The sequence below is a fragment of the Hypanus sabinus genome, chromosome 1, assembly GCF_030144855.1.
Source record: "Hypanus sabinus isolate sHypSab1 chromosome 1, sHypSab1.hap1, whole genome shotgun sequence".
Lineage (NCBI taxonomy): Eukaryota > Metazoa > Chordata > Chondrichthyes > Myliobatiformes > Dasyatidae > Hypanus > Hypanus sabinus.
Window position 1 is genome coordinate 61,308,587 of NC_082706.1, and position 21,837 is coordinate 61,330,423.

A 21,837-nucleotide genomic window follows, 5' to 3' on the forward strand; every position below is an offset into this window, starting at 1 on the left:
TTGTTTTATTTTCCCTTTTTCGCCTTAAAGCCTGTGAACTATCGATCTGCTTCAGTGTCTGTCACTCCGCACTTGGGCCACACTCGAACTGTGGTGACAGCAAGTTTGGAACACAAAAATGGACCCAGCAGAGAGAAAGAGCAGCTGAACTTGTCCATGAGATTCATCGGTCAGGTAGGCGATAAGCTACAGGCAATGGATTCTGTCCTCAGTGAAGTTACGGATGCAATGGGGCAACCTCGTGCTGACAAACCCAGTCTCACTTGGAGGAACAGGCGTCGTCCCTAGCAGCAGCTGTTCAGCAGCTCGCCACAGACAATCGAACTCAACTGTCTGCGATTTCCGCACAAACGGCCACCGTCCACCAACTTACTGTGAACAGCCAGCATCAGCAGGCAACTATTAGCGTTCTCGCCAGCTCAATTCAGCAGCTTCAGGCCAACTCAGTCCCTCTCCCAGCGTCTCGCAGGCCCTCCTTTTCTTCTGGCCTGACAAACTCTGCAACTAATGCTGTAGCGTTCGGGCCAGTGCCGCCTCCCACGACCGTTCAGGAACCGAGTATTCCACCACCAGGCAGATATTCCGGTGATCCCGATGGTTGCAGAAGTTTTATTACCCATTGCAACACACACAAAATGCTGTAGGAACGCAGCAGGCCAGGCAGCATCTATAGGGAGAAGCGCTGTCGACGTTTCGGGCCGAGACCCTTTGTCAGGACTAACCGAAAGGAAAGATAGTAAGAAATTTGAAAGTAGTGGGAGGAGGGGGAAATGCGAAATGTTAGGAGAAGACCGGAGGGGGTGGGATGAAGCTAAGCTGGAAAAGTGATTGGCAAAAGTGATACAGAGCTGGAGAAGGGAGAGGATCACGGGACGGGAGGCCTCAGGAGAAAGAAAGGTGGGGGAGGACCAGAGGGAGATGGAGAACAGGCGGACAACTAAATATGTCAGGGATGGGGTAAGAAGGGGAGGAGGGGCATTAACGGAAGTTAGAGAAGTCAATGTTCATGCCAACAGGTTGGGGGCTACCCAGCCGGTATATAAGGTGTTGTTCTTCCAACCTGAGTTTAGATTCATTTTGACAGTAGAGGAAGCCATGGATAGACATATCAGAATGGGAATGGGACGTGGAATTAAAATGTGTGGCCACTGGGAGATCCTGCTTTCTCTGGCGGACCGAACGTAGGTGTTCAGCGAAACGGTCTCCCAGTCTGCGTCGGATCTCACCAATATATAAAAGGCCACAGCTGGAGCACCGGACGCATTATACCACACCAGCCAACTCACAGGTGAAGTGTCACCTCACCTGGAAGGACTGTCTGGGGCCCTGAATGGTGAGGGAGGAAGTGTAAGGGCAGGTGTAGCACTTGTTCCATTTACAAGGAGGGAGATCAGTGGGAAGGGATGGGGGAGACGAGTGGACAAGGGAGTCGCGGAGGGAGTGATCCCTGCGAAAAGCAGAAGTGAAAATGTGTTTGGTAGTGGGATCCCATTGGAGGTGGCAGAAGTTACGGAGAATTATACGTTGGACCGGGAGGCTAGTGGGGTGGTAGGTAAGGACAAGGGGAACCTTATCCCGAGTGGGGTGGAGGGTGGATGGGATGAGGGCAGATGTGTGGGAAATAGGAGAGATCTGTTTGAGAGCAGAGTTGATGGTGGACGAAGGGAAGCCCCTTTATTTTAAAAAGGAAGACATCTCTTTCGACCTGGAATGAAAAGCCTCATCCTGAGAGCAGATTCGGCGGAGACGGAGGGATTTTGAAAAGGGGATAGCATTTTTGCAAAAGACAGGGTGGGAAGAGGAATAGTCCAGGTAGCTGTGAGAATCTGTAGGCTTATAGTAGATATCAGTAGACAGGCCATCTCCAGAGATGGAGACAAAAAGATCAAGAAAGGGGAGGGAGGTGTCGGAAATGAACTGGGTAAATTTGAGGGCAGGTTAAAATTTGGAGGCAAAGTTAATGAAGTCGACGAGCTCAGCATGCGTGCAGGGGGCAGCGCTAATACAGTGGTCGATGTAGCAGAGGAAAAGAGGGAGATGGAAACCCTTATCGACTTGGAACATGGACTGTTCCACAAAGCCAACAAAAAGGCAGGCATAACTGGGACCCAGACGGGTGCCTATGGCTACACCCTTGGTTTGGAAGAAGTGGGAGGAGCCAATGGAGAAATTATTGAGAGTAAGAATTAATTTCGCTAGACGGAGGAGAGTGGTGGTAGAGGGGAATTGGTTGGGTCTGGAATCCAACAAAAAAAAACGATGAGCTTCGAGACCATCTCGGTGTGGGATGGGGGTATATAGGGACTGGACCTCCATGGTGAAATAAAACGCTGGGGGCCAGGGAACTTAAAATCATTGAAAAAATTCAAAGCGTGAGAAGTGTCACAAACATAGGTGGGGAGAGATTGAACAAGGGGGGATAAGACAGTGTCAAGGTATACAGAAATGAGTTCGGTGGGGCAGGAGCAAGCTGAGACAATGGGTCTACCTGGACAGGCAAGTTCGTGGACGTTGGGTAGGAGGTAGAAACGGGAAGTGCGGGATGTGAGAACTATAAGGTTGGTGGCAGTGGATGGGAGATCCCCAGAGCTGATAAGGTTGGTGATGGTATAGGAGAAAATGGCCTGGTGCTCCTTAGTGGGGTCATGATCAAGGGGTAAATAAGAGGAGGTATCAGAGAGTTGTCGCTGTGCCTCGGTCAGGTAGAGGTCAGTATGCCAGACAACAACAGCTCCTCTCTTATCAGCAGGCTGTATAGTGAGGTTAGGATTGGTGCGGAGGGAACGGCGAGCAGAGCGTTCGGAAGGAGTGAGGTTGGAATTGGAACAGGGTGTGGTGAAATCTAGACATTGATGTCCCGTCGGCAATTCGCAATGAAAAGATCCAGAGCAGGCAGAAGACCAGAGCGGAGTGTTCATGAAGAGGAGGAGGGTTGAAGTCGGGAGAAGGGGTCATCGGTGGGGGTAAGAGAGTCCTTGTCAAAGAAGTAAGCTCGGAGATGGAGCCGGCGGAAGAGGAGTTCAGCGTCATGGCGTATGCGGAACTCGCTGAGGTGTGGGCGAAGGGGGACAAAGCTGAGGCCCTTACTGAGGACAGAGCGCTCTGCCTCAGAGAGTTGAAGGTCGGAGGGAATGGTAAAGACCCGGCACGGATGAGAGATGGGATCAGAGGGAGGAGGGAGGCTGGTAGTGTCTTTGGAGAGGGAAGTGTTGGGGTGAGAGGAAGATGGAGTCTCTGAGGGCCCAGGAGCCGACGATGGGACCTGAGGCAGAGGGGATTGCATAGTGGTGGTGGGGGAAGGAGAGACGACAGTCACAGTCGCAGAATGTGAAGACCCGGCCTGGAGTTCAAGACTGGAGTCGCAGTCGGTGGTGCGCCATCGCTTTGAAGCTGTCCATGACCGTTGGATCCCGCATTGATGGATGATGCTGGAGTCCGGGTGTTCAATATGCCCTGGGTTGCTGGGGCGGCCGAGATTGACGGCCGGGGCGAATCCATGGCCGTTGGTACACGCGGTGATGGCGCTGGAGTCCGGGTGTTCAATATGCCCTGGGTTGCTGGGGCAGCCGAGATCGACGGCCGGGGCCGGGGACGCGATACGCAGACCATGCTCTGTGGTCTGCAGATGGAAGATCTTGCGATCCCTGCAGGACGTGATAAAGTCAAAGAAACGGCGATTGCACGCATGGATCCTGACATTTTTAGTTGCCTGCCTGTTCTCCATCTCCCTCTGGTGCTCCCCCCTACCCTACTTTCTTTCACCCGAGGCCTCCCGTCCCATAATCATTTCCCTTCTCCAGCTCTGTATCAGTTTTGCCAATCACCTTTCCTGACGAAGGGTCTCAAACGTCGACAGCGCCTTTCCCTATAGATGCTGCCTGGCCTGCTGTGTTCCACCAGCATTTTGTGTGTGTTGTTTTTTGAATTTCCGGTATCTGCAGATTTCCTCGTGTTTACCCTTGCGAGCTGACATTCCAACCCCAGCCTGGTCTTTTTGTCGACGATGCGCGAAGATTGGCGCACGTAGCCAATCTTCTTGACCGACTTCTACTCAGCCTGTTCAACACTTTACGGGAGCAAGGACACCCCGCAGCCCAGTCGTTCCGACATTTCGAGGCATAGCTGAGGAGTGTTTTTGTTCTTCCAGTACGGCGCCAGGAGGCTGCCCATCAACTTGCGGTAGATAAGGGATAGAACAAGAGATCCCTCCGGAGCCGCTCTCGTTCCTCCTGAGACAGGCGCATTCACCCCACTTGCATAGTATCCTCGGTGGGCTGGGTGCTGGGGGTGGGGGTGAGGGAGGGGAGAGAGTGAGGGAAGACGGTAATCTGGCAGAGCGTAGGAAGTTTAAAACATTTCCCTGCGCCGCTCAGTTACCCGGTCGTCAGCTGGAATAGCCAGATTAATCAGGTCATACAGACTAACCTACTCGTCCCGGACAGAGATCTCATGCCGGACCCCTGCATTCAGTTCACGCTGGAAGGCACTGATGAGGGATCTCTTGTTCTATCCCTTATCTACCGCAAGGGTACGGAATTTGACTGCATAGGCTCTCACTGTTCTTCTGCCTTGGCGCAGGTCCAAGAGTTGATGGTTTGGATGTGTACAAACTGCTGGGGATTAATAGCATCAGGACTACCCCATATCATCCCCAGACTGATGGGTTGACAGAGAGGTTCAACCAAACCCTTAAACAAATGCTCAGAAAGTTCATAAATGATACAGGTTCTGATTGGGACCAATGGTTACCCTATTTAATTTTTGCTTTTCGGGAAGTACCTCCGGATAAACCGGTTTTTCACCTGTAGAATTATTGAATGGACATGAGGTAAAAGGCTCACTTACTTTACTTAAAACCCACTGGGAAAAGAGTCACAAAATAGCAGAGCCACAGAGTGTCGTAGCCTATGTTGTCCACGTGAGGACGAAATTGGAGAAAATGGCTGCATTGGTTTTGCAGAATGTGATGAAGGCACAACAGAACCCAAAAACCTGGTATGTCCAAACTGCACGGGAGCGGAGTTTTTCCCCTGGACAGAAAGTTTTGGTAATGCTCCCTACACAAGATTGCAAGCCTTAAGTTAAGTGGCAAGGGCCTTATGACATAACACGGAAAGTAGGTCCAACTACGTATGTGATAGCAGCTCCTGACGAGGGATGCCCACGGAGAATTTTGCAGGTTACCTTACTGAAAGAATGGTTTTCCAAGTTTGACCAGAAAGAGGTGTTGTTGATTAGACGTGTGGAAGAAGCGGACGACGATGAGGAGCAGTATCTTCCGGTACCTGTCCCTGCCTTGCCAGATCTCATTCATCTCACGGCTGATCAGCAGGCCCAGGTCAGTGCTCTTTGTGTCCCGGAAGTTTTTAAAGAAATTCCTGGTCATACAAAAGTAATTGAATATAACATTGCGCTTAAAAAAGAATGCTGCTGCGAGAAGAAGCAGCTACAGAATCCCAGAGCGCCTTCCGGTGCCCCTAAAAAAGAAAATAGAACTCATACAGTCCCTGGGCATCGTTGAGGTATCAAGAAGTGAGTGGTGTAACCCCATTGTCTTGGTTCAAAAGAAAGATGGTACTGTGGCGATCCACTTCCCAGCGCACTCGAACCGACTCACAAAGCGGCGCGCGCCGGCATTGAGGCCGGTCCCAAAGAGGGCACTAAGCCTGCTTCACCAGCAAGGGGAAAAGCCCGCGCGCGGGACGGCACTGTGAATACCTGCCCCCTACAGCGTTCCCGCCCGGGGAGGGCGGGATCAGGAAGGCTTTAAAGCGAGGCCGCGAAGTTTGAATAAATCTCTTTTGCAACTGCAGCTCACCGACTCCGTGTCGTTATTTCAGCGCTGCGTGTAGCACATCGCTACAATTGGTGACCCCGACGGCCCAAACTATATTTGGACCGGAGATGAACGTCGCTGCATCTGTTCATTCAGTTTCGTTAAAACTGCCAAGCTTCTGGACGCTGCAACTTCACCTATGGTTCCAGCAAGCAGAAGCCCAATTCCACATTCGGCAGATAACCTCGGATGCCACATGTTACTAATACATGGTGAGCTCCCTTGACCAGGAGACAGCCGCCCAGGTTGAGGAGTTCATACAATTGCCCCAGCGGACGGCAAATACACAGAATTCAAAGCCCTGCTCATAAGGACTTTCGGACCCTCACGGCGCGAGCGAGCTGCCCGCTTACTGCACCTGGATGGCTTGGGGGACAGGCCACCGTCGGCTTTGATAAACGAGATGCTGTCCCTGGCCGGAGGTCACAAGCCCTGCCTCATGTTTGAGCAGGCATTCCTGGAGCAGCTGCCCAAGGACATACGCCTGCTGCTGTCCGACGCGGATTTCAGTGACCCCCGGAAGGTAGCGGCCCGGGCGGACGCGCTGTGGAAAGCCAAGACGGAGAGAGGGGCGTCCGTCGCACAGATCACCAAGCCACGCTCCCAGCAGCAAACCAAACCAGGCCCGGCCGCAGAGCCCGCTAACCCCAGGAGCAGGGGTGAGGAGACCAACGAACAATGGTGCTTCTAGCACCAGCGGTTGGGCGCAGAAGCCCGCCGCTGTAGCTCGCCCTGCAAGTTCCCGGGAAACGCCAGGGCCAGCCACCGCTGATGGCTACGGCGGCTGGCCATCGGGATAGCCTCCTGTATGGCTGGGACAAGCAGTCGGGACGCCGCTTTTTGGTCGACACCGGAGCCGAAATCGGTATCTTACCTCCGACGAGTTACGACACACGCAACATAGAACCGGGTCCCACCCTGAGGGCCGCGAACGGCTGCACAGTAAGGACCTAAGGCACCCGTACGGTGCGGCTACAGTTCGGCTCAAGCCGGTTCACGTGGGACTTCACACTGACCGCCGTAGCCCAACCGCTCCTGGGAGCGGATTTTATGCGGGCTCACAGCCTACTGGTCGTCTGCCAAGCAAGAGACTGGTCCACACCGAGACCTCTCAAACGTTCTCCCTGGGTGAAGCCCAGTTGCCAGCCCCACACCTAGACTCCATCACGCTGTCCGACAACGACTTCACCAGAGTCCTGGCGGATTTCCCATCGGTTCTGGCACCACAGTTCACGGCAGCCATGCCAAGACACGGCGTACAGCACCACATCCCGACACAAGGAACCCCTACACGCCCGTGCTCGAAGGCTTCCCCCGGACAAGCTCCGACTGGCGAAGGATGAGTTCAAGAGGATGGAGGAATTGGGGATCATACGGCGGTCCTACAGCCCATGGGCCTCCCCCCTGCACATGGTGCCCAAAGCGACATGGGGCTGGAGAACATGCGGCGACTACCGCAGGCTGAACGAGGCTACAACACCGGACCGCTATCCTGTGCCGCACGTTCAGGACTTTGCAGCAAATCTGCACGGCGCACGGATCTTCTCCAAGGTAGACCTCGTCCGGGGATACCATCAAATCCCGTTGAATCCGGTTGACGTCCCCAAAACGGCACCACATCACCCCGTTCGGCCTTTTCGAGTTCCTCCGCATGCCGTTCGGCCTGAAGAATGACGCACAGACGTTCCAGCGGTTAATGGACGCGGCGGGACGCGACCTGGACTTCGCTGTCATCTATTTGGACGACATCCTCATAGCCAGCAGCAGTCGTCAGGAGCATCTGTCCCACCTCCGTCAACTCTTCGCCCGACTGAGTGAATACGCCCTGACAATCTACCCGGCCAAATGTCAGTTCGGGCTCAACACCATCGACTTCCTGGGCCACAGGATTACTAAAGACGGGGCAACCCCTCTTCCCTACAAGGTAGACGCGGTCCGCCATTTCCTCCGACCCAACATAATCAATGGCCTTCAGGAATTCGTAGGCATGGTGAATTTCTACCACGGCTTCCTCCCTTCAGCTGCCAGAATCATGCGCCCCCTGTTCGCCCTGATGTCGGGTTCGGGCAAGGACATTACCTGGGACGAGGAGTCCGCCACCGCTTTCATTAAAACCAAAGAAGCCTTGGCAAACGCCGCGATGCTAGTACATCCTAGAATGGACGTCCCTACCGCCCTCACAGTGGACGCATCTAACACGGCAGTCGGTGGGGTACTGGAGCAACTCATCGAAGGTCGCTGGCAACCCCTGGCGTTTTTCAGCAAGCACCTGCGACCACCCGAACTCAAATACAGTGCTTTCGACTGGGAACTGTTGGCGCTATACCTGGCAATCCGGCATTTCAGGTACTTCTTAGAAGCTAGGCCCTTCACCGCGTTCACGGACCACAAGCCGCTTACCTTTGCGTTCACGAAAGCATCCGACCCCTTGTCGCCCCGCCAGCAGCGACATCTGTCCTATATCTCCGAATACACGACGGACGTCCGGAATGCCTCTGGAAAGGACAATGTCGTGGCTGACGCCCGCCTCCCACCCTAACATCCAAGCCCTGTCCCAGGGCTATGAACCACTGGCGGAGGTGCAGTAGGCAGAAGAGAAGATCCCTAGTTACAGGACTGCAGTCTCCGGTTTGCAGCTCCAGGACCTCCCCGTAGCCCCAGGTGACGTCACCACCGGCCAACCCCGCCCCGTCGCCTGGCGGCGGCGCGTTTTCGTCTCCATTCACAACTCAGAGCAGCCCTCCATCAGGACAACCGTCCGGATGGTAGCCAACAGGTTCGTTTGGCACGGACTCCGCAAGCAGGTCAGTGAATGGGCCAGTACGTGCATGCACTGCCAAACAGCCAAGGTGCAGCGGCACACCAAAGCCCTGCCGCAGCAGTTCCACCCCACCCGCCGGCGTTTCGACCACATTTGTGTGGATATCGTGGGCCCCCTGCCAGTGTCGTGAGGAGTGCGGCACCTCATGACTATCGTAGACCTGTTCACAAGATGGCCAGAGGCGGTCCCGCTCACCGACACCACCTCCGAATCTTGTGCCCGGGCACTGATTGCCAACTGGGTATCTCGCTTTGGTGTACCGGCCCACATTACCTCTGACAGAGGCGCCCAGTTCACCTCCAGCCTGTGGTCAGCTATGGCCAGCCTTTTGGGGACACAGCTGCACCACACAACTGCCTACCACCCACAGTCGAACGGACTAGTGGACCGTTTCCACCGTCAGCTGAAGTCGGCTGACATGGCCCACCTCAAAGGGCCTAACTGGGCGGACGAGCTTCCCTCGGTCCTGCTCGGAATCCGCACGGCGCCGAAAGAGGATCTTCACACTTCGTCGGCCGAGTTGGTGTACGCGCACCCCTGGTCATACCAGCCCAAAGGGGGCAAGAGGATGAACCCGCAGCAGTCCTGGACAGACTACGCGAGAGGCTGGGTGACCTGGCCCCCATACCCACTTCACAGCATGGGCAGAACCCGACCTGCGTACCCAAAGACCTACAAAACTCTAAGTTCGTTTTTATACGACGGGGCGGACATCGGGCACCGCTACTGCAGCCCTACGAGGAGCCGTTTATGGTGATCAGAAACAACCCGTCCACATTCGTGCTGGACAATGGGGGGAAAGAGGTTTTCACAGTGGACCGACTCAAACCGACCCATGTGGACTTGGCGCAGCCGGTCGAGATTCAGACACCGCGGCGCAGACGCAGACCTTGCAAACAGGGACGGACCCAGACTAAGGACATTGGGGGGTGTATCGCCGGTTCTGGGGTGGGGGAATTATGTGGCGACCCACTTCCCAGCGCACTCGAACCGGTTCACAAAGTAGAACTGAGGCCTTGAGGCCGGTCTCAAAGAGGGTGCCAGGCCTTCTTCACCAGCAAGGCGAAACGCCCGCGCGCGGGACGGGACTGCGAATATGCGCCCCCTACAGCATTCCCGCCCGGGTAGGGAGGGATCAGGAAGGCTTTAAAGCGAGGCCGCGATGTTTGAATAAATCTCTTTTGCAACTGCAGCTCACGGACTACGTGTCGTTATTTCAGCGAGGCGTGTAGCACACCGCTACACTAGCATAATTTCAAAACTATATTCACATTTTATAAATATAAAATTCCAGCTGTGTGGCAAAAACGGCTGTGTGAGCGGGATATGCGTCCGCCCAGCTCAGAAGGGACAGTGCTGACACCAGGGAGCCTGATAAGAATTTGGTGCTGGGAGGAAATTGTAAATTGCCAAATAATGAAAATTACGGTATGGCTTAATTCAACAAATGCGGAAGAAATGGAAGAATGGGAGCTAAGTTTATTTTTCCAGTTAGACGGAATAAAGATTTGTCATGAAAAATGGAAAATTTGTCATTAAGCGCTCAAGCTTTGGAGGTGGCGTGCGTGTCAGTTTGTGGAACGGACTGAGCCACAGCTGGAGCGAAGCATCATTTATTGCAGAACTACCAAGTTATTGTAATACCGCTTTTGTTTCAACAATGTCCTTCCGGGATAGAAAATAACCGGCCTTCCTTGGATATTTCGTGGTGTAGATACAAGGATCTTGTGAATCGTTACATTAATACCCTAATCGCAGGAGTCAGAGCGGGATAATAATATCAAAACTGCCGGCAATGCTCACATCCGTCAAACCGGAGAAGAAAGGGGAAAGCACTTCTACAAGTTGAAATCAAAGCTATTTACTGTGAGTTAAAATCACTTCATCGATTGCTCATGTGAAAATAAAGTTGCAATAAATGAGATCCGCTAGTGATAGGAGGTTTTGATAGACCTGTATTGTGTGTGTTGTTTCTGCACAGTTCGATGTCCAACGTCACGAATGAAAGGCCTATAATCAGTTCCAGTGACAAGTCTGCATCACCTAGGTTAAAATATCAATTGCTGTTAATACTGAGAGGAAGAGACAGCATTATAAGGACTGACGGGAACACGCGCTGAAGGTCTGACAGCGAGTGCTGATAGATCAGGGTGTCAGTGAACAGCTCTGGTTCCGCTAATTGTTTCAAGGAATCAGCAGATTTGCGAACAGCCCCGTTCGAAAGAGACCCTCGTACGCCACGATTCTAACGTGGAATGTGAGTATTTTAATTAATAAGAATTAAAATCGCATCAGCAGCTGCTGAAGACAACTTGATGTCCTGTTTCCGTACTGGTAAACGAAATGTACTTACACGGGACACCGATAATTCCATTTACTGTGTAACAAATAATCGGTTCGTCCAACATCATTAATCCCGGGCAGTTCAAATTTAAACTTGTGCTCCTACATTTCTAATTTACTACTTTTCATAAAAGACGGCGCGGGTAAATAAGTTCAAACAAAGCTGATGTATCAAATTTCTTCTGCGTCTGCTGCGTAAAATACTTCCGCGATCAGTAGTTCAGAGTGCACCGCGCCTGGATGTTTCCGTCCTTAATGTATCTGAAGCACAGAATGAGATTCTTTTATAGAATAACCGGTTACCGATAGCGAAACATCTTGTACGGTGACAGGTGTTATTTACTACTAATTAGCAATTATTTTCTGCTGTCGCGAATCGGAGCGGCAATGGGGAAATAATTCGCTTTACTTTGTAAAAGTGAACGCAGCGCCGGTCAAGGAACACACACAAAATGCTGGTGGAACACGGCAGGCCAGGCAGCATCTATAAGGAGAAGCACTGTCGACGTTTCGGGCCGAGACCCTTCGTCAGGAGCCTCCAGAGACGGCCGGTGCTGGGACTATAACACTAATGACGATGCTGTTAATATATTCCATGTAATGACAGGATATTATCTGAGTATCGTTGTTGGCGACAGTCATCTGTAATACTGTGATGTGTCCACTTCATCAAAGCTGATTCCACTCTAACATTGTGAGTCGAGTTTCTGCCCCGTACAAACTATAGTGGCATTCATTAAACAATGAAGTCCACACTGCCTTGTTGTTTTGCTCTGATGACGCACCTTTAATATGACTCGCAATTACTTTGTTCCGGTGATGTTTTCTGGTACGTTGTAGGAGTCAAACTGGAGGGAGTGGTAGAACAAGGGACCCTACGGAAAATCCAAGCAATTCTGGACAATATTTATCACCCTCTGCTTGCCACCTTGGCTAAACAGTTGGGCACTTTTAGTAATAGATTAAGGCAACTGCCCCGCTCTAAAGAGCGCTTCATAAGCTATTTTTACCCTCTGCAATTAAGCTCTGTAATGAGTTAACTGAGAGCCGGGTAAGTGATGACTCCCTCCAGTTAGACTGGTTAAAGTAACTTTTTTTTTTAATTCCCTCTACTTTTCTTCTAATATTTACATCTGTACACTTGTATTGCTACGGTGACACTGTAATTTATTTTGGATATATAAAGTATGTCTCCATCTATCTATTAACATTGACGTTACTGGTGCCAACCCTAAATATCTGCGCTACTACTGAAATAAGCCGCAAACACAGATGATAGCTAATATGCAGCGCGAGATACAATACAGACCCCTGCATTACAGACCCTATCCTCCACTATTACTGACAGCACATAAAAAGAGAAAGCATTGTATCGCCGTAGGATTTAAAGGAAAGCAAATGCTGATAATAATATGAAATATGTCACCAAGTTAACAGATGACGTGAAAGCTGGATTTTAGAAAGTAATTGATTCAGGCAAGGAGATGAAGTGCTTATCAAGTTACGAACCAGACATGTACTGCGCACTGGGACATCGATAAACTTGAATCAGAATCAGAATTAGGTTTAATATCCCAGGCATTTGTCGTGAGATGTGCTGACTTTGTGGCAGCGGTACAATTCAATACACAATATAACGAAAACAAGATTGAATTACAGTCATTACATATATAGGTATAGGTAAACTCAATACTCGTGCAAAAATGAAAAATGGAAATTTAAACTAGTAAGCCAGTGTTCATGAGTTCAATATCCATTCAGTTATCTTATGGCGGGGGAAGAAGCTGTTCCTGAATCGTAAAGTGTGTGCCTTTACACTTCGGTCCCTCCTTCCAGATGGAAGCAAAGAGAGCATGGCATGACCGCGGTGTCAGGAATCCTTAATGATGGACGCGGCCTTTCTGAGGCATCGCTCATTGAAGATGTCCTGGATACTACAAATGCTACTTCAATCCTGTGCGGTAGCGACCTCTCCACCCATTACAAGACGATGATGCAGTCGGTTAGAGTATACTGCATGGTAGATTAGAAGAAATTTCCGAGTGTTGCGTTGACATACTAAAAATTCTCAAGCTCCTAATGAAATATAGCCGCTGACTTACCTTCTATTAGCGGCCTCAATATGTAGGGTCTATGTACGGATTTCAGGGATACTGACACCAAAGAACTTGGAATTGTTCACTCTTACCACTACAGATCCGTCTATGGGGATTGGTGTGTGCACAGTAAAGCATCCCGATATGTAAAGTGAGCCATCGCTGAAATACGCTGTTCTTGTTTAGACAGATAAATATACGGAAGCGGGGAGGAGTGGGGCATCATGAAGCATCAGAGTGCTACAGGAATATTGTGTAAATTGAGATACGATCGATTAGGAAGAATGTTATGCTACAACGAAAGATGAGGCGAAGGAATGGCAATATTTAAGAAAAGTTTCAGCCGTAGAAGCTGTGGTATTTCTCTTTTGCTTAGAATAACTGAGGCAGCGGAGAGGTCTGAGAATGATAGGAGCTATCATGACGGATTCAATCACAACTGAAAGAATCGGTTCCCAACTGTATTGGTAACAAGAGGAACAGTTTCAAAGTAGCGAAAAATTAACGCTCAGAGGACATGTAAGAAGCAAATTGGTATCACACCCAAGGAGGGAAAGAGGTTGAAAATTTGGACCTTTGATTCCAGTGATATTAGCGACAATCAAGTCGCAGAAGGCGAATCTACTTTCACGTCTGTATAAGCTGCAGGGGTATAGGGAATTTGTGGGAGAATTGGTCAAAGTAGTTAATTCACCCCCCCCCCCAAGATATTGAAAGTGTGCTTCCTGAGTTTGAACAGTTCCACGATCACAAAAGTCGCCAATGGACACACCTGAGAAATGCTTTATGGTGGTAGACCGAGCCAAAATACTCGAACCAAGGAGAATGAAACTAATTTGACTTTTTTTTGGAAAAGATAATGCCTTGCCGAATCGAGTACTTGACCAGCATATTAGAAGTTCTTTATGATTATGAACAGTGCTTTGGGGAAGTTCATTGTAGTGCCTGTTCAATCGAATGCGTAGTATATGTCTCTATAATTACAGTAACTGTTTTTCTGAGAATGATTGTGATGGTGTTGTACCGGTAACTGGGAGAGCCCATAGAGCAGTCACGTACTTTGAATAAATAGGCAACATTCTGAAACCAGTTTTGGCTGTTCGGTGTCCTGACATTACAGTTGCTGAAATTTCCGAGAGCCAGAGAACTTGGATTCATGGTATATCCCTTGCATACTGTTCATATTCTATACCTTCACAGTCTGGTCCGGGACAATTTTGACCCGGCCCAAGAGTCCCCTCATAACAGGTGTCTATACAAAATTTTGAAGCACAGATCTATTTAGGATGTATAAATAAACTATCTTACATTAGTAAATGGGTGGTTAATAATTAATGTTTCAGAGAGCAGAAAGAGTGTATTTTTGGTTGCACACCACTCGTTTATAGGGGAAAATCAGTTACTATCACACAATATCATGTGCTATTTTACCTAAGCAAGAAAATATGGGATTATTATATGGATTATAAATATGGATTATTATATGCATTATAAATATGGGATAATAAATATATATGATTATATGGGATACCAAAAGTTTTGATTGGTTACAGGAGGTGAGGGTTGATATTGGACCACTGGAAAATAATGCTGGTGAGGTAGTAATGGGGGACAAAAATAGCAGATGAATGCAATGGGTACTTTGGATCTGTCTTCACTGTAGAAGACACTAGCTAGGTGCCGGAGGTCTGTGAGTGTAAAGGAGCAGGAGTGAGTGCCATTGCTATTAAAAGAAGGAAAACGTGCTAGACAAAATCAAAGCTCATAAGGTGGTTAGGTCAACAGGGCCAGACGGACTACACCTCAGATTCCTGAGAGAGGTTTCTGAAGAGAGAAAAGAATACATTGATCATGATCTTTCATGAATCACTTGATTGTGGCATAGCCCCGGTGGACAGGAGGATTGCAAATGTGATTCCGCAATTTATGGAGGAAGAAGGTAAAAGAAAGGAATTGAGAGGCCAGTTAGACTAACTTCAGTATCTAGGGAAGATTTGGAGTCTATTGTTAAGGATGAGGTTTGGAGATACTTGAAGACTAATGATAAAACAAGTCAAATTCAGCATGGTTTCAGTCAAGGGACATCTTGCCTGACAAATCTGTTAGAGTTATTTGAGGAACTAACATGCCGCAAGGATAAAGCAGAGGGATTGGATGTTATTTACTTGGATTTTGAGAAAGCATTTGGTAAAATGTCACACATGAGGCTGATTACAAAATCCTATAGTGTTACAAGAAAGATACTGGCATGGATAGCAGAATAGCTGAAAGGCAGGAGACAAAGTGTGGGAATAAAAGGGCCTTCTCTGTTTGGCTGCCAGTGTCTAGTGGTTTTCCTCATTGGTCTGCATTGGGACACCTACTTTTCAAATTGTTTGTCAATGATTTGGATGATCAGATTGAAGGGCTTGTAGCAAAGAATTCGGATGCAATAATGATGTGGAGGCCTAGGTAGTGCTGAAGAAGCAATGCGTTTGCACCAGGGCTTCGAGAAGTTGAAAGAATGGACAAAGAAGTGGCAGATGGAATACGGTGTTGGAAAATGTACGATAATGTGTTTTGGTATAAGGAAAGTGGTATAGACTACGATCTGAATAGAGAGGTTCAAACATCAGAGGTTCAGAGGGACTTAGGAAGCCTCATGCGACAACTTCCAGAAGGTTATATTATAAGCTGAGTTTGCGGCAAAGAAGGTAAATGCAATGTTGGCATTTATTTCAAGGGGAATGGAATATAAAAGCAAAGAGACAATTCTGCACCTTTATAAGACTCCAGTAAGGACGCACTTGGATTTTTGCCAATGGTTTTAGGCCGCATATCTAAGAAAGGATGTGTTGTCATTAGAGACAATCCAGAGGAGGTTCAGGAGGATGATTCCGGATATAAAGGAGTTAACATGTTAGGAACATTCAACAGCTTTAGGCCTGTACTCACTGGAATATAGAAGAATACTGCTGTTCTAATTCAAACCTACTGAATCTTGAAAACACTAGGTAGACTGGATGTGCACAGGAAGTTTGCGATGCTTGGGGCAGCCAGAAGTAGAAGACACACTTTCACAAACGGGGTGGGGGGTGGGGTGACCTTTGAAAACATTGATAAAAGGAAATTGTTTCAGCCAGAGGACTAGTGAGTTTCTGGAATCCTCTGCCACAGTCTGCAGTGGATGTCAAGTCCTTAGGTATATTTAAGGTGGAAGTTAATGGTTCACTGAATGGGTCGAGGAATCAAATGATATGGCAAGAAGATCGGTGTATGTGGTTGAATGGGATCCGGCATCAGCCATGATGGAATGATAGAATAGACTCAATGGGCTGAATAGCATGATTATGCCCATGTGTCTTATGGTGACAATGGAACATCAACACGGTGCAGCTGGAGTTCTATCTCGAGAAGTATGAGGTGACACACAATGAAAAATCTAACTGGATTTCGGAGTACAAAGAACGGGATTATGACATGAAGGTTTCTGATGAGTTGGTTTTCATTAGTCAGGAGCTGAGTTCAAGAGTTGTAGGTTAATGTTGCAAATAAATAAAATTATGATTTGACCAGATGTGGGGTACTGTGCTCAGTTCAGTTTGCCCATTATAAAAAATAACACATGGAAGCTTTAGAGTCGGCCCAGTGGTATTAACTAAATATGTATTATGAGGACAAGTTTAGAAAAATAGGGCTTTTCTCTTTGGAGCAAAGAGGAATAAGAGGAGAATTGACAGAGGTATACAACAGAAAAGAAAAGGATGGATAGCGCGGCCATGCGGTGCCTTTTTGCCACATTGGCAATGACAAACACGAGTATACATACCTTTCAGGTAGCTGGAGGAAATTATAGGGGGAGGGGTACCAAAGGCAGTTTTATTTTGCACACAGTGAATGTTGAGTGTTTGGAAGCCCTGCCAGGGGATGCTGCAAGATAACTGTGAAAACTTCTTGGCTTATGCTGAAATAAAATCGAAGTCTGTAAGACAAAACTGTGTTAGCTTGGAGTGGGATTGCTTTGAGAAAGTACAAGGCAACCTGTCTACAACGTTTTCAGAGAGTCAAGTGTTTTCTGGGCTGAAGGTCATTAGAGATGGAACAACAACAGTGGAACAACAATGGCAGCTATTTCTGGGAATAATAAATAAGGTGCAGGATCAGTTTATTCCAAAGAGGAAGAAAGATTCTAAGGGGAGTAAGGGGCAACCGTGGTTGACAAGGGAAGGCAAGGACAGTATAAAAATAAAAGAGAAGAAGTATAACACAGCAAAGATGAGCGGGAAGCCAGATGATTGGGAAACCTTTAAAGAGCAACAGAAGATAACTGAAAAGCCAATACGAGAAGAAAAGATAAGATATCAAGGTAAGTTAACCAAGAATATAAAGGGGGGAAGTAAAAGCTTCTTTTGGTATGTGAAGAGAAAAAAAAAATTAAGACCAAAATTGGGCTTTTGAAGACAGAAATAGGTGAATTTATTATGGGGAACAAGGAAATGGCAGACGAGTTGAACAGGTACTTCAGATCTGACCTCATTAGGGAAGACACAGACAATATCCTGGATGTAATAGCGGCCAGAGGAATTGAAGGCAATTTACATTAGGCAGCAAATTGTGTTGGGTAGACTGATGGGACTGAAGGCGGATAAATCACTGGGGCCTGATGGTCTGCATCCCAGAGTACTTAAGGAGCTGGCTCTAGAAATCGTAGACGTATTGGTAATCATTTTCCAATGTTCCATAGATTCAGGATCAGTTCCTGAGGATTGGAGGGCAGCAAATGTTATCCCATATTTTTTTAAAATGGAGAGAGAAAACAGGGATTTAGAATGGTTAGGGGGTGGGAATCAAATTGAACAGTCTATGAGAGAGGACGTTAGTTCACAAGTAGAGAAAGCTTGTAGACAGTGTCTGACGGGGGATAGGCAGGTGATAGTGAAGGGGAGCGCCCAGAATGAAAATGTAGGGGAAAAGGAAGAAAAAGAAGATAGTAAAGTTGTTTGCACCGTTCGGGGTAAACAGAGAGTAAAAGGTGGAGATTTTCTTAAATGCATTTATTTTAATGCTAGGAGCATTGTAAGAAAGGTGGATGAGATTAGAGAATGGATTGATACCTGTGAATATGATGTGGCTATTAGTGAAACATGGTTGCAGGAGGGGTGTGACTGGCAACTAAATATTCCTCGATTTCGTTGCTTCAGTTGTGATACAATCAGAGGGGCAAGAGGGGGAGGTGTTGCATTGCTTGTCAGAGAAAATATTACATTGATGCTTTGGCAGGATAGATTAGAGGGATAGTCTAGGGAGACTATTTAGTTGGAATTGAGGAACGGGAAATGTGTAGTAACACTTATAGTGGTGGATTATTGACTACCTAATAGGGAGCGAGAATTGAAGGAGCAAATGTGTAAGTAGATAGCCGATATTTGTAGTAAGTACAAGGTTGTAATTGTGGGAGATTTTAATTTTCCACACATAGATGGGGAATCCCATTCTGTAAAAGGGCTGGATGGTTTAGAGTATGTAAAATCTGCTCAGGATAGCTTTTTTTGCAGCAATGCATAGATGTAACAACCAGAGAAGGGGCTGTGTTGGATCTCCTGTTAGAGAATGAAATAGATAAGGTGATGGATGTATGTGTTGGGGAGCACAGTGATCACAATGCCATTAGTTTCAATTTCGTTATGGAGAAGGATAGGTCTGGTCCCAGGGTTGAGATTTTTGATTAGAGAAAGGCTAACTTTGAGGAGATGCGAAAGGATTTAGATGGAGTGGATTGGAACAATTTTTTTATGGTAGGATGGAATAGAGAAATGGAGGTCATTAAAAGGTGAAAATTTGAGGGTACAGAATATTTTATGTTCCTGTTAGGTTGAAAGGAAAGGTTAAAAATTTGAGAGAGCCATGGTTTTCGAGGGATATTGGAAACTTGGTTCTGAAAAAGAGAGAGACCTACAATAAATCTAGGCAGCATGGAGTAAATGAGGTGCTCGAGGACTTAAAAGAATGTAAAATAGAATCTTAAGAAAGAAACTGAAAAGCTAAAAGAAGATATGAGGTTGCTTTGACAAGTAAGGTGAAAATAATTTCAAACGTTTTCTACAGTTATATTAATAGCAAAAGGATAGTGAGGTATAAAATTGATCCCTTAGAGCATCAGAGTGGACAGCTATGTGTGGAGCCAAAAGACATAAGGGAGATTTCAAACATTTTTTTTCTTCGGTGTTCACTAAGAAGGGTATTGAATTGTGTCAGGTAAGGGAAACAAAAATAGGGTAGTTATGAAAATATGATGATTAAAGAAGAAGAGATATCGGTGCTTCTAATGAATATAAAAGTGGATAATTCTTCTGGTCCTGACAGGATATCTCCTAGGAACTTGAGGGAAGTAAGTGTAGAAATAGCAGGGGCTCTGACAGAAATATTGCAAATGTCATTAGAAATGGGGAAGGTGCCGGAGGATTGCCGTATTGCTCATGTTGTTCCATTGTTTAAAAAGGGTTCTAACAGTAAACCTAATAATTATCGGCCTGTAAGTTTAACATCAGTGGTGGGTAAATTAATGGAAAGTATTCTTAGAGATGGTATATATAATTATCTGGATAGGCAGGGTCTGATTAGGAACAGTCAACATGGATTTGTGCGTGGAAGGTCATGTTTGACAAATCTTATTGAATTTTTTGAGGAGATTACTAGGAAAGTTGACGAGGGTAAAGCAATGTTTTCACACTGAAGTTAGGAAGTTACAATCGTTAGGTATTAATATTGAAGTAGTGAAATGTCTTCAATAGTGGCTGGACGGGAGATGCCAGAGAGTAGTGGTGGATAACTGTTTGTCAGGTTGGAGGCCGGTGACTAGTGGTGTGCCTCAGGGATCCGTACTGGGTCCAATATTGTTTGTCATACACGTTAATGATTTGGATGATGGGGTGGTAAATTGGATTAGTAAGTATGCAGATGACACTGAGGTTGGTGGCGGCGTGTATAATGAAGTAGGTTTTCAAAGCATGCAAAGAGATTTAGGCCAGTTAGAAGAGTGGGCTGAAAGATGGCAAATGGAGTTTAATGTCAATAAGAGTAAGCTGCTACATTTTGGTAGGACTAGTCAAATTAGGACATACATGGTAAATGGTAGGACATTGAGGAATGCAGTCGAACAGAGTGAACTAGGAATAATGGTGCATAGTTCCCTGAAGGTGGAATCTCATGTGGATAGGGTGGTGAAGAAAACTTTTGGTATGCTGGCCTTTTTTCAATCAGAGCATTGAGTATAGTAGTTGGGATGTAATGCTAAAATTGTACAAGGCATTGGTGAGGCCAAATGTGGACTATTGTGTACAGTTCTGATCACCAAATTATAAGAAAGATGTTAACAAAATAGAGAGAGTACGGAGGAGATTTACTAGAATGTTACCTGGGTTTCAGCACCTAAGCTACAAAGAAAGTTTGAACAAGTTAGGTCTTTATTCTTTGGAGTGTAGAGGTTGAGGGTGGACTTGATAGAGGTATTTAAATTATGAGTGGGATAAATAGAATTGAAGTGGATAGGATTTTTCCATTGAGAGTAGGGGATATATCCTTTATATATGGAGTGTTCTTCAGCTGACATGGGGATAGAATTAGTCTTATTCTTTCCTTTTTTAAGTCATATTTTGGCTTTTTCTCTTTTTCTTGGGGGGTGGGGGGATGGTCTGTTTCCTTATTCTATTTTTTTTGCATCAGTTTGTGTTAGTTTTTTTTATTTGGGCTGTTTTTGAACTTCAAATATTTATGTGTTGTCGTCACTTCCGGGTCTTCCCTTTACTTTTGTTCCTCTTCCGGGTGCATGAGTTTACAAGTTGGTTAACCCTTTCTATACCAAAGGGTTGATTTTAGATTTATGGCTCAGACCATTAATTTTGTGTCTTGGAATACTAATGGTTTAAATCATCCAATTAAACGAAAGAAGATTTTCAAAGTATTCCAAAGACTTAATGCTCATATCATTGTTGTACAAGAAACTCATGTGAGGAAGGAGGACAAATTTCGTTTTTTTAGATTTTGGCAGGGTCAACAGTATCACGCAAATTCGAACGCTAAAGTAAAAGGAGTTTCAATTTTTATTGACTCCTCTATTCCATTTGTCCAGCATGATATTTTTTCGGATCCGAATGGTAGATTTTTGTTAATTATGGGTTTACTTTGTAATAAAAAGGTTGCTTTGGTTAATGTTTACGCTCCAAATGTGGATTGTCCTGACTTTTTAAGTCCTTATTTACCTCTTTACCCAATCAAAATGAATATAAGTTAATAATGGGTGGTGACATTAATTGCTGTTTAAATCCTTTGATGGATAAATCTTTAACTATTCAGACTTTACCTAATAAGTCGGCCACTTATATTAACTCTTTTTTGACTGACAATGGAATTTTTGATGTTTGGAGATTTTGGCATCCTAAAGACAAAGAGTTTTCTTTTTTACTCTTATTTATCACTCTTATTCGAGAATTGATTATTTTTTGTAGACTCTTGTTTTATTCCATTGGTAATCAGTTGTAACTATGATAGTATAGCTATCTCTAATCATGCTCCATTATTACTTTCTATGATATTTACGGATACAGCTTCTAATGCCAGACAATGGCGATTTGACTCTACCTTATTGCAAGACTCAGACTTTATAAAATGTATGGAGGAGCAGATGGACTTCTTCTTTTCAACTAATTCTGCAGATGATATCTCCTGCGGAACACTTTGGGACACTTTTAAAGCGTATATACGTG